The sequence below is a fragment of the Schistocerca americana genome, chromosome 7, assembly GCF_021461395.2.
Source record: "Schistocerca americana isolate TAMUIC-IGC-003095 chromosome 7, iqSchAmer2.1, whole genome shotgun sequence".
In the NCBI taxonomy this organism is placed as follows: Eukaryota; Metazoa; Arthropoda; class Insecta; order Orthoptera; family Acrididae; genus Schistocerca; species Schistocerca americana.
Genome location: NC_060125.1, coordinates 375363737 through 375376917, shown reverse-complemented (window position 1 = coordinate 375376917; position 13181 = coordinate 375363737). Strand labels below are relative to the sequence as shown.

Sequence of the window (13181 nt, the reverse complement as noted above, 5' to 3'; positions counted from 1 at the left end):
AGTTTTATTTAGTAAGTAGATATAGATCTGGATTTGGCACTCCATTGTGTGGGAGAAGATAAGGGCACTCACACAAGTGGGATTGACATGTGGCACAACTGAAGGACCACAGTGGTTCTCCACAAATTCCAACCACATCCTATACTAATGCATGTCTTGAGGCAATGGTTTACAGATAAACCTCACTGATGAATTGACACAAGACATATAATGACTATTTTCAGCTATAAAAGGGCATGCTTTACTTGGAGATATTTAAAAATCATTGGGTTTGATGTAAAACATTATGATGTCATTGAAAAATCAGTACAATTTTACCTGTGTTTACAAATGAAGAAAACAAACACAGACACTGTCAGCTCTTCATCTTATACAAGTCACCCATTAAAACAAAAGTATAGTGAGCATCAAGAATGTAATGTTCTAGTTAAGAAAATTTAACGTTTTATCACAAAAACAGCATATGTTCTTTTAAGAAGGTTTTCACCATCACCAAAAACATGTATTTAGAAACTGCAACACAAAACAATTTGGTTCTTCACAACCTGAAAATACCAATTTTATTTGGTTATGGTGCCACAGTATATGTTCACAACAATATCTTTCATGTGAAGTACAGTGATGTTAGTGAACACCTTGTCAATAATGACATTGGTAAGTAAAGTATAATCAATGTTAAGATCTGCACTTACCCCATGCTTTGAACTAAATTGCAACGATATTAGTAATTATTGAAACAAAAAAGGTAATCTGATGCAGCAGAATTATACAACATGCAAAAAGACTGGGAGGTCGGTTAGAGCGTAACACTAAACAGCAACCTCATCAGTCCCTCAATCAAGAGTTAATTCATCTGGCTTGGCTCTTAGCACTATGGGTAATTTATCTGGAGATAGTGACTTTCAACAAGAATTGATCACATGAGGAAAGGATGTACAAGTGGTAAAAGTGAGGCATCAAAGGCAACACTGATGCCAGAACTAAAAAAAAGATTTCTGGAGACGTAAAAGTATATGGATTGGAGCCACTATTCACTGGAGTGCTACTCCTGAAATGGAAAACGGTGTGACAGGAAAAGAAGCAAACCACACCTACAAACAATTAAAACACAGAAAAGGTAGGATGACAGAGGCAATAGGCAAAGAAGGCATGGTCAAGGTGGTCCTCGTCCTGTTATGTGGCAGGAGACACCCCAATCCCAACCAGCCACCCAGCCCATCCCCTTACGTAGTTTAAAACATTATATCTGAAAATTAAAACCACAGTCATAGAGAAAATGGAGAGCCAGTACAACCATCTGTCTGTCCGTCCACCAAAATGAGAAGCAAAGACGTCTGAACAGGGGGCATTCCACCAGGATACGAGCAGTTAACTGCGTTATGTCCACAATCAAAATGTGGGGCTAGGAGTAAAATGAAACTTTGGGTCAGTGTGGTACAACGAATGTAGAGATGACATTTGATGGTGAATTCTTTCCAGGAGGAATGGATGAGGGGGCCATGCAACATTAGTCTCCTTGACAGTGCAGAGTTTAATACAGGGGACATTACTCTGACACTTTCCATCTCTGAGTGGGCATAGCTCTTACTGGCACCCGCAAATCTGCAATTGGGTTCATAAAAGTGAGTGGAGGATGAATAATCACTTCTCTAGTCAAATGGTCAGCCAGTTCATTTGCTGGGACACCCATATGACTTGAGCCCCAGAGGAAGACAACCAAGCAGACAATATGACTAAGTTCGGTGAGAAGGTTGTGAATAGCAGAGATCAGGGGGTGATGACAGTGACATAGGTCAATGGTCTGAAGACTGCTCACTGAGTCACTATAAGAGGTCTGTATTCCGGAACATTCATAATTTCGGGCCAATAGTGTGTTGGCGCAAAATGCGGTTGGCATCCCTGTACACGTCTGTGTTTAATGTGTAACTGCCAGAAGTTTCATCGTTGGATGTCTGTTAGGTATTGTTCAGTGCTGCATTGATTACAACGTTGTGTGGCAAAGTTTGCGAATTTCGATATGGCAGAGCCAGAGGAGCAACGCATCTGTATTAAATTTTGTGTGGAACTCAAGAAAACCTTTACAGACACACACCAAATTCTGCAGGAAGCCTACAGTGATGAGTGCTTAAGCTGTACTCTGTGTTATGAACGGTTCACACGGTTTAAAAATGGCCGGACATATGTTAAAGATGATGTTCATTCAGGACTCCCTTCGACATCTACCAATGATACTCATATCAGGAACGACAATAAAATTGTGTGTGCCAATCAAAGAATGACTGTCTGATAGATTGCAGAAGAATGTAACATTTCAGCTGGCTTGTGTCATGAAATCCTAACACAGCATCTTGAAATGCATTGTGTTGCCACCAAGTTCATCCCACGGCTTATGAGTCAAGACCGGAAAGACCTTTGCCTTGCAATCTGTCAAGAGCTTTTGGATCGTGCAAATGAGAACGAGATGTTCCTTAAGAGACTCACAACCGGTGATGAGATGTGGATCTGTGGTTATGATGTTGAGACCAAGGTTCAATCTTCAGAATGGGTCAGGAAACGATCTCCAAGACCAAAAAAAGCTCATTAGGTCAGGTCAAATGTCAAAGCCAAGCTTATAGTTTTCTTTGACTTTGAAGGATTAGTTCATCATGAATTCATGCTACAGGGACAAACTGTTAATCGATGGTACTGCGGGAACATGTTGCGATGTCTGCGAGAAAATGTGAGAAGAAAATGGCCTGAAATGTGGCGAGATAATTCATAGCTCTTGCATCAAAATAATGCACCAGCACATTCATTCCTGCTGGTGCGTGACCATTGCACACAAGACTAAATCACTGTGCTGTTCATCCACTGTACTATCCACTTTTCTTTATTTCCAAAGTTGAAAGCCCCATTGAAAGGATGAAGATTTGTAACAATAGATGAGATAAAAGAAAATTTGCAGACAACACTTCGCACGATCCAGCGAGAGGCGTACCAAGACTGCTTCTGGAAGTGGAAACAGCATTGGGAGCAGTGTATCAATTGTGGAGGAGCATACTTCAGAGAAGACAATGTGCAATAAGTAAAAGGTAAGTGTAGAAAAATTTTGTGGACAAAGTTCTGGAACTTTTTGAATGGACATGCAGTCAAGGAAGGCCCATTTAATAAAATGGAGGGCTCAGTTAATGGCTATCAGCTCTGCTGTAAAAACAGTACATACTTCTAGCAACAAATTGTGTTCCCAACCAGCAGATGTAAAAGCAAATCCTGTGTTATCCATAGTTTAAGAGCCATCAGTGTAAAAGATGGTAGCACCCTGAAACTCCTGAAGAACTAAAAGGAGCCGGCCGAAGTGGCCGTGCGGTTAAAGGCGCTGCAGTCTGGAACCGCAAGACCGCTACGGTCGCAGGTTCGAATCCTGCCTCGGGCATGGATGTTTGTGATGTCCTTAGGTTAGTTAGGTTTAACTAGTTCTAAGTTCTAGGGGACTAATGACCTCAGCAGTTGAGTCCCATAGTGCTCAGAGCCATTTGAACCATTTGAACTAAAAGGAACTGACACTAAAATGTCATGGAGACAACAGCCTTCGGCATAGAACTGGCCACCATGTGCCAAACTGCAAGCATAACAGGTATGCGGGCTGATGCTTGGCCTGTCTTGTCTTTACTTGGTTCTTCTCTGATGTACCTGGTACAGTGCGGCATAGTCGATGTGGCAATACTTTCCTCAATTTACTTATTTCTAGCATGCTGGAACATTCACAGGTCCCGTGGATGTTTGCACAAAAAGAGGCAGTCTAGTGATCTATCATCACAAGCTTTAAAAAATAATGAGAATGACAGAGGAGAGGGATGAAAATTCTCAATACCTATTATACAGTCGCATAATCAAAGTGTGCTGCAAATCTGTTGTGAAATAACATTACAATAATGTGCAAGATTTCAAGAATTCGTTGGGGCCTTGAAAGAACTACAAGGATAGTTTTCCAAAGGTTTTGAGGACACTGCCAATCTTATATCTGTTTTCGAGACTGTTTCCCATTTCAGTTGAAAGTGCCCCTACGTTTGGGCAGATGTAACTGATTGGCCTACTATGTAAGGCCCATTTTGAAGACAAATACTTTTATGTTAAAAATATAAATGAGGTCTACATTGTTTTCCTCAGGTACAGTTTCCTTGTCTGCATAATTAGGCCGCAAAGTTGCTACAGTATTTCGATTAACATGAACGTGTGAAAGACATTTTTTGATTATGAAACTAAAGAAGTCATGATTACATGGCAACTTGAGTGCAAAAATCTGTGAAATTGTCCACATCTGTCTGCATGCCAACAATTTGTACTTGATAAAAATTATTTCTTCACTGTGCCAAAACTAATTAAATACTGAAAATACATTTTGTCTGTGATCTATGTGAAATATGAAATATAAAACCAAGTCATATGCAGTGTGTTCGCAGTTTACCTCTCCCCATGCTCAGATGGAGTGCTACTGCGGCGATGGGAGAACCGTGCAGCTGTGCTGAGCGCTTACGTCACTCACGGCAGGGAATAGCTCACGAGCTGAGTTCTCGACCGCCCCTGCTTCAGGATCTTGACACAGATTGGTCCTAATTCATGGCCTGGGCACCAATCAATGGGGCAGAGGAGGGGGAGACATGGGAAAACGGGAATATATTCTGAGGAGGGGGGTGGGGGTTCTAGCAGAAAGCTGAAAGGCACATGCTAACTGGTAATATCACCCATTGGCAGCTGTCAGGGGATTTATGCACTACACATGCAAATAGAATACAATAGGATATGTTGGATGAGCAGGAAATAGTCAAATGGCAATTGCACATGAGACCAAGAGTTGGCACCATTGCAATTGAAGAGGGAAGATCCCACTTTGGCAAGGTGACTGTCTATGGGACTAGTTCAAAAGGCATCAGTGGCCCCTTGAACCCCATGATGGACAGGTTCTAGTAATTCAAAAACTGAAGGTGTTGCCAAGCTTTAAGCCCATCAACCACAGTCCAAGCAATACTGGACCAGAGCCCGGTAGATATGGAGAAGAAGAGCGACATTGGCACCTCAAGAGATACAGATGAGAAAGCAGGGAGTGTCAAGCTTCCACATGCAGCTTGCCTTTAGTTGACAAATACGGCACAGCCAAGACCGCCTTCTATCAAAGAAGAATCCCAAAAACCAGGACTGCACAACAACGTCCATGTGCCATGTACCCAAGTAGAATTCAGGATCATGATGGACCTTGTCGTATGGTTAACAGAAAATGCATCACCCGCGTTAATGCGGCAGTGAACTGGAAACCACTGTAAAGGCACCAAGTGAGGCCTGTCAGATGACTCCTGGGAGTTGGCGTTCAGCCAGAGCTACAGAGTGAGATCTGTACCAAATGGAAAAGTCATCTAGATACAGTGCAGGGTGACCAGTGGCCCATCAGATGTCAGTAGCTCATTGATGGCAATGAAGGACCGTGGAGAGTTCAGTGTAGTATAAACGCTAACCTGGAACAACTGGTGGGATAAAAACTGACAAATAAAAAATGGTAGGGAGTTTTGAAAGCCCAACATAGATGACAAGTTAAATCTGATGGTGCCAGGCAGTGCTGTACGCCTTATGTAGATTAAAAGAGAGAGAGAGAGAGAGAGAGAAAGTGCAACAAGGTGACGACATTTAGAAAAACTCTATTGGATTGCTGTTTCCAATCCAACCAGATGGTTAGTTGTTGAATGTCCCTCCTAGTAGCCACACTGATAGGGGGACAAAAGGACCCAAAACTCAAGGATTCAGCATAATTGATGGGCAACTATCCTTTCAAGCAGTTTGCAGCATATGTTGATGAGGCTAATCAGCTGGTAACTGTTGATGGATGTTGCATTTTTGACTGGCTTAAGAATAGGAATGGTGATGATACTGCTTCACTGTTGCAAAGGAGAGACCGTCCAGCCAAATACAGTTGTAGACCCTGAGGAGCTGGAGCATTTGGGTAACATTCAGATTCCCGCCGGAGGTTCGAGTCCTCCCTTGGGCATCGGTGTGTGTGTCATTCTTAGCATAAGTTAAAGTAAAGTGTTAGTCTAGGGGCCGATGACCTCAGCAGTTTGGTCCCTTAGGAGTCTACACACATTTGAACATAACATTCAGATGTATCATCTGACTGAATGAAATCAGGTCCTGAGGCCATTTTGTGGGATGGGGAAAAAGCCTGTAGCAGTTTCCACTCAGTGAAAAATTCATTATATAACTCAGCACAGTGAGGGTTGAAGGATAGTGGGATATCTTCAATTTCTCGCTTATGTGCATAAGAAGAGGATGCCAATGCCAATGCCATTGTAAAGTGGGTCACAGGCTGTTCAGCTAGGTGATATGTCTGTATAAATAACACCATGTAAGAAGAGGTCCTCTACAGTTGTTGATCTTTGGCAGCTCAGAAGATTTTGAAGCTCGGCCCCCACCTGGGATGAAGAGACATCCATTACCAGGGAAGAGATGCAGCACTCCTGCATTCCTTCTAACTGCATTTATGAAATAGTGAGCCTCAGCACGAAGTCATTCAAAAGTGACAAGACTGGTGTGTGAAGGACGTCACTTAAAATGTTGCAGGGCTCTTTGGCAATCCTGAACTGCTACAGCAATGTCCTCTGTCCACCAGGGCACCAGACGGTGATAGAAGGGACCTGTAGAAAGGGGAATAACAGTTCCAGCACAAGGGTGATCATGATGGAAAAGTCTTGCACAACCTTTTTAATGCAATCTGACAGAGAGACTACCACGGTAACAGCAGAGGCATACAACTGTCACTTGGCTCTTCAAAGCACTCAGTGAGGTAACTGGTCCATCAGGCAGTGGCAAGGAACTGAAAGGATCAGTGGAAAGTGGTCACTGTCACAAAAACAGCCATATAGTGACGAAAGCAGTAAAGCCACAAGATTAGGGGATGAGATTATTAATGTTAACAGATGAGAAGGTGCCACTGGCATCTCTGAAGTGGGTACGAGTCCCATCATCGAGGAGAGACAGATTATAGTAAGTAAAAACCTGTTCAAACAAAATGCCCCTACCAGATGAAGTGGTACTCCCTAAGCGTGGTCCACATTGAAGTCCTCAAACTGAAGAAAAAGGAGGGGAGAGGCAACATTTGTGGGATTAAATTGGTCAATTCTACATAAGAAAGTGGCCCTCCTGGAAGTAAATAGATGTTACAAATGGTGAACACTGGGGTTGTTTAAACTCGCACCTATATTGCTTCCGATGTGGTATGAAGAGGTATCCATTCATTCACTGATGACACCTGTGCAGACTAACGCACAGACGCATCCAGATACCCAGGGCCAGCACGATTCAGAAAAATGCTTAATAACACTGGAGCAATTGGGAATGGTCCAAGTAAAGCGTGTTTGTTGTAGAGCAACGCAAATTTCATAAGAGTGGGAAGTAAGGTGGTATAATTCTGGCAGGTGACAATAATATCTGATATAGTTCTAATGAATGAACATGTTATAGGTGTCCAAGTTATGTGTGAAAGGGCCAGGGGCTCAGTCAAGTACCAGGATAATGCCTGTCACTGATGGGAGTGGAACCACATCAATGAATGTTCATTCAGAATCCTACTGCACGGAGGGAAGTGGCACACCTCGGGGTTGCTCATCCCTGTTTTTCACAACTTTTGCTGGCCGAGATTCGTGCGAAGGTCTGTATGTTGTAGGAATGTGGACGGATGAAGAGCAAGCAGCCCCGGGACGCACAGAACCCTTCAGTTACTGTCTGGTATCAAGCCTCTGATACATAGGTTTCCAGGGAGATGGGTTCTGAGAGGAAGTACTGTCAATCACATGGTGTATATGTGGATAAGAAAAACAATTCTCAGAATTTCCCAGTTAAAAATGAAACTTTATTGGGTGAAAATACACTTTTTCTGTGTTAAACAATACTTTTTGGAAATATCTTTGATGCACAGCAAGATGTACAATGCATATTTTCCTATTATTAAAATCTAAATACAAATTGCACTAAATATAGTATGTTAAGTTTCTGAAGCACTGAAATTGAGATTGCGGTGCACTTTTGTCAATCATAGCTCACGTCAAGTAATCTTCCAAATCAATGTAAGTGGAGATTCAGAGCACAGAACACATGATGTAGTCAGCCAATAGCAACATCACTGTTAGGTAGCATGGCCACACAAACAGGATAAATTAATGGTTTAAATTAACATATACAGTATAACTACAAGAAAAGCTAAGTTTTCACATATAATTTTGGTCTTTGTTTTGTGTTTATTATCTTTTAATATATATTAGACACAAATGTACCAGTAAAAATTTAAATAATGAAGTAAATGGCTGGCTTTCCTGGACCCAAAATTTTTCTAAGTGTTAACGGGTCCCTCACATAATCAATAATAATGTCAAACTGTCAATATACAGTCTGTCTGAGGGCACATATTACGTATTGTCAATCCTAGAAACATTGATGAGCTGTATTGATGGACTTCAAAATATTCTCAGTATTGTCAAGATATACTGAACGTGTGAGATCAAATATTGACGATTTGATGCTATTCTCCATTCATTCAGATGTTGACCAAGCTTCATGAACCAGCCATGCAGTGTTAGTGTGCACTGTTTCTTTTTCCATTTGCTGTTATGTATTTTATACCTCGGATTCTATTTTAAGGACTATTTTAACACAAAAGAATTTCAACAGTTCTGTGCAAGGGTAATCACTGTACATGCCACTTTAAAATGGTTGACTGAAGATTCTCTATGATGACATTGTTTACTTCATTAATTTGAAAATATAGTACAGATTGTTGTGTTACATAGAAGTTTTGAAAAATACATCATATCTCTGCAATGACTACTCAGTCTGCGAAATGCCTGTCAATTTCACCAATTATCACAAAGGGGTAGTGGTGGGTGGGTGGGTGGGTGGGTGGGTGGGTGGGTGGGTGGGTGGGTGGGTGTGGGGATGGGGGGTGGGGAAGAAAGGTGCCCTGCTAAGCAGATATAACAGCTTAACAAGTTTCCATAGTATGTTATTAATTGTGCCTGCCGATGAACTAAACTCTGTCACTAGATGTCTCAAAGATACTCCTAATCCCTTGTTGAATGCAACTGCCTCTCTCATTAACGTACTTTACTTTTCTATTTTATCTTGTATTGATACTAATAACTTGCCGTACAATCCAGAACTCATCGGAAAATAACATATGAAATTATTCACATCTGTGATTTCGATTTTAGTCAGTAAATTAACAAGTGACCACACTTGCTTCTATTTTCAACCAATCTCACACCCATTTCCCCTTATTTGTTGTTTTCTGTTGCTTGCAATCTACAGGTCATAAAATTGCAGCACATGCTTTCTTTTGAATGTTCGACACCTTGACTTTGTAAAATCCCACTGTCAACTGACAATTTTTGTCAATGTTATTGATCGTGTGACTTCACTTCAATATATTGAAGGTTTGACAAACTAGTATTGTCAATAAATATTGGAAGTGTGCAGGCTCATTTAAGTTTGGAATGAGAATCATAAGCTCTTTGATGTAAGATATCTATTGCACATTCTCAAATGTAACATAATTAATTTCACGTATAAGGAAATTTACTTTGAAAGGAACACTTCTCAAACCACCATTCAAAATATTTTCCTGCAAGATGTTAGAAGTAGGTTCATTTGAACAGTTGCCAGATAGCACCAGAAAGCAGTTGTTATGGCGCATGTACAGCTACGATGATGTAGGTAGCCCATGATTGGTGTTTGCTCTGCTCATACACCCTTCGTCACACTGCTGTTTGGTATTAGTTTGGTTAGTGGAGCATCAAGTGACCATGTGCAGCACTGCAGCATGTTGTTTTGATGGGACATATGGAGATACTGTACTTGTGGCAAATGCTTTTTCATATCCTATCCAGACAAGGAAAGCAAAATAAGAAAGCAGTCCTAGGCATAATATTCATTTAAAAACTGGATTATACAACTCACAGCATCCTAATATTTTGCTATGTGGTGACTTTAACATAGATTTTTTTTTATTCGTACTCTGCTATACTGTTATGTAGCATTTCCAATCAGGTTTACAACCACACAGCACTGTAAATCGTTAGTAAGAATGCATACATATTTCTTGCAAAAATAAAAAAATAAAAAATAGTTACGTGTATACCCAGGACTGAGGACAATAAGTTTTCCATGACTTTTGCAAATCATACAAAAAATTAACAAGGTTATCTGCAGAGCCAAGAAAAAGAATAACTGACAGTTTATATTCTATTCCAGCAGTAAATAGAAGGTGTTGTCTGGAGTTACAATGATAAAACACAGTGTGCTGCCAGTCTATAATTTAGCAAAGAGTGGCATTCTGTAAATTTAATATGTAAACAACACAAATTAAGAAATAACATCACATTTAGAGGAGGTACCAAACAAGTGTTGAAACATGTCTTGTGATCGAAAAACATTGTGTTTCACAGAATGCACATTTGTAAAATTTTGCTAAAGCTGTCAATATTTTTGAAACAAAATATTTTATTCAATACTATTGACTAAATTTCCCTGCCTCGTCATCTTCAAGTGAAGATTTATTCCATTCTGGCCTGAGATGCTGAAGTTGACAGTTATGTGTGCATGTGGTGTGCTTGTGTGAATGATGTGTGTTTCTCTTTTGCTGATGAAGGCTGTGACCTTAAGCTTTATGTAAGTGTCTTTTAATTGAGTCTATCTGCAACTTAACATGTTTTCTTTATGGTAAGTAGTAATTTATCTTTTTCTGTGTTGCTGATATTCCTATCTGGAGTTTCCATTTTAACATTTATGTATGTATACAGCATTAATAGTTCTTACATTATGTCATAAAAGGAAGAGGAAATCAGAATACACAAACAGCATCAGAAATTCAGAAACCATACTAAACTGTGTGATTAGGATTAAAACGCATATTTGTATGTCCCGATTCACACTGAAGTAAGCCCCAACCTGGTTAAGCTTTTCAGTGAGGTTTTCGGAATGTCAATTTTCTTGGAATACCAGTACTGTATGATCTCATGTTTCGTTCTTTATTATGGCATTATGTCATATGTGCCAGAAGCTGAAAATGTGCACTTGAAATTCATCAAACAGTTGAAACTAGCCAGTAATGTGGAGTGAAGCATTTCACTTTAAACAAGTAGAATGTCATTGTGGAGCAGATTAATGAAAGCCAAATTTTTTTAGCAAACTGACAAAAATAACAACATTGTTCTGCAAGACGATTAATGCTTGATTGCCAATAATGTCAAAATAAAATAAAATCAGAAAACTGGAACTAATAACATATTTTAGTCATATGTTACTATGTGAATGCATTATAATTCACTTGATAGCTCACAGACACAGATATACGTTTTTGTTTTTATTTGACATAAGAGCTTTAAACAAAGAGAAAACAGCAAAATCGCAAAATGTAAACATGGGTCACTTGAAGACTATTATGTGGATAGTGTATCATGGCAGTGGGTCATGACTGTAAACAGGTGAGAACTTTCAACTGTCTGAGGGGAGAGCAGCAGTGCGGGGGAATAAGCCCCACCTCCTTCTCAGAGGGCTGCCATCCTATGTCTGCGTTCTGTGCTTCCATGAAAGCCGAACTGACATAACAGTCATAGCGACAGTTCATTCCTGTTGTTGTGGCGAGAATTGCATTCAATCCCTTTATGCACCAGGATTAGTGTCTCTCTCTCTCTCTCTCTCTCTCTCTCTCTCTCTCTCTCTCTCTCTCTCCCCCCCCCCCCTCCCCTCCCCCCTAAAAAAAAATAAATAAGCAAGCAAGCAAGAAATCCATGACACTAAGCAGACTGGAGTACACAAAGCATTTGGTAGTGCCTACAGTGCAGTTGTTTGCTGCAGCTGGCAATGGTAGTTCGGAGTTTTTGACCTCTACTGGTTATCTTACGCAATTACAGTTCAAATTGGTCCTCACCTAAAACTGCCACGATACAGTGTCTGTATATCATCCCCCACTACACTTTGGACTGCTCTGAACATGTGCGAATCTGACAGCTTGGATGTGACAGAAAAATTTTTCTGGGTAGCATCTGGCTGCTTGCTTTAAGTAACCAGAAGCCGGAGAATGTGCCGCTCATATGTAACTTCAGCTCTGTGCATGTCGATGAGTCTGCTGGCAACTACTCTAACAAACCTAACGTAAACAGTTGCAATGTCATGCTCACTTGAAAGTAGTTTGTTGATATGAAATATCGAATAGCTTTGTCCTAAGGCCTTTGACAAACTTTGCTGTCAGCAGATGCTTGTGTGCGCATTGTGTTTTGTTGTTGAAAATGGTATGTTTCCTTTGCAACTTAAAGTTTTATTTTGGTGTTTTTCTCTCGTTTATGTTTTATCGCTGCAGAATATTCTGCAGCAGTGGGCTAAACTAAAATTCTTTGCACAAGAGTATCAGTTCTTACCATCAAAATTACAAAAACTTAACTGAAAATTAAAACAATGAAAAATACCCCAAATTCTAAAAATTCCCTAGGTTTTTCCTCCGCTTTCTCCCAGATGAAAAAATTCTCAGGTTTTTCCTGGATTTCCCAGTTGTTCTGGGGCATATGCACCCTGCACCTGTAGACGCAGAAGGAAGAAGCTGCTTCCCTAGCTGGCTGTGGAAGTGTTTCCAAAGATGGAGCCGTGAGAGCCACAAGAGATGGTGGGAGATCTGGTATGGAAAAAACTGTGGAAGAGGGTGGGGGTTGATGGTTATGACTTTCACGTAATAGGTAATTATGTCAATAGGATGTAGGCATTAAATTTTTTTATTTATTCCCCCCCCCCCCCCCCATCTCAGTTTATGATTGGCAGTCAATAGAGTTACATTCTTGTAGCTTCTTTTCTTGCTTATTGCCTGGACACACTAGTAAAAGTGGAGGATGGTGTTCCATACAACTGACATAAAAATGACTAACTTTTCCTGGGAGGACATTTCCTTCAAAGGCTAAAATGAAAGCACCTGTATCTGATTATCCTTGGGACCTTTCTGTATGTGCTGGACAAACTGTACGCATAGCTGTTCGACATTCACCCATAGCTTCTCATCAGTCCAGAGAGTAGGGTCACTGTGGAAGATAACTTCTTGGACCATATTCAGTGTTATGTGGCGCAATGGTCATGGTATGTCCCCAGTCATTCACATGTCTGAACAGCTGTACCATTCTTCT

The 13181-nt window shown here is 40.6% G+C and overlaps 1 protein-coding gene across 4 annotated transcripts in view; it reads right to left on the bottom strand.

Annotated features, from left to right (window-relative positions):
• LOC124622046 (ADP-ribosylation factor GTPase-activating protein 2) overlaps positions 1-13181 on the bottom strand; it is an 84145-nt gene that overhangs the window by 55358 nt on the left and 15606 nt on the right. The window lies entirely within an intron of this gene.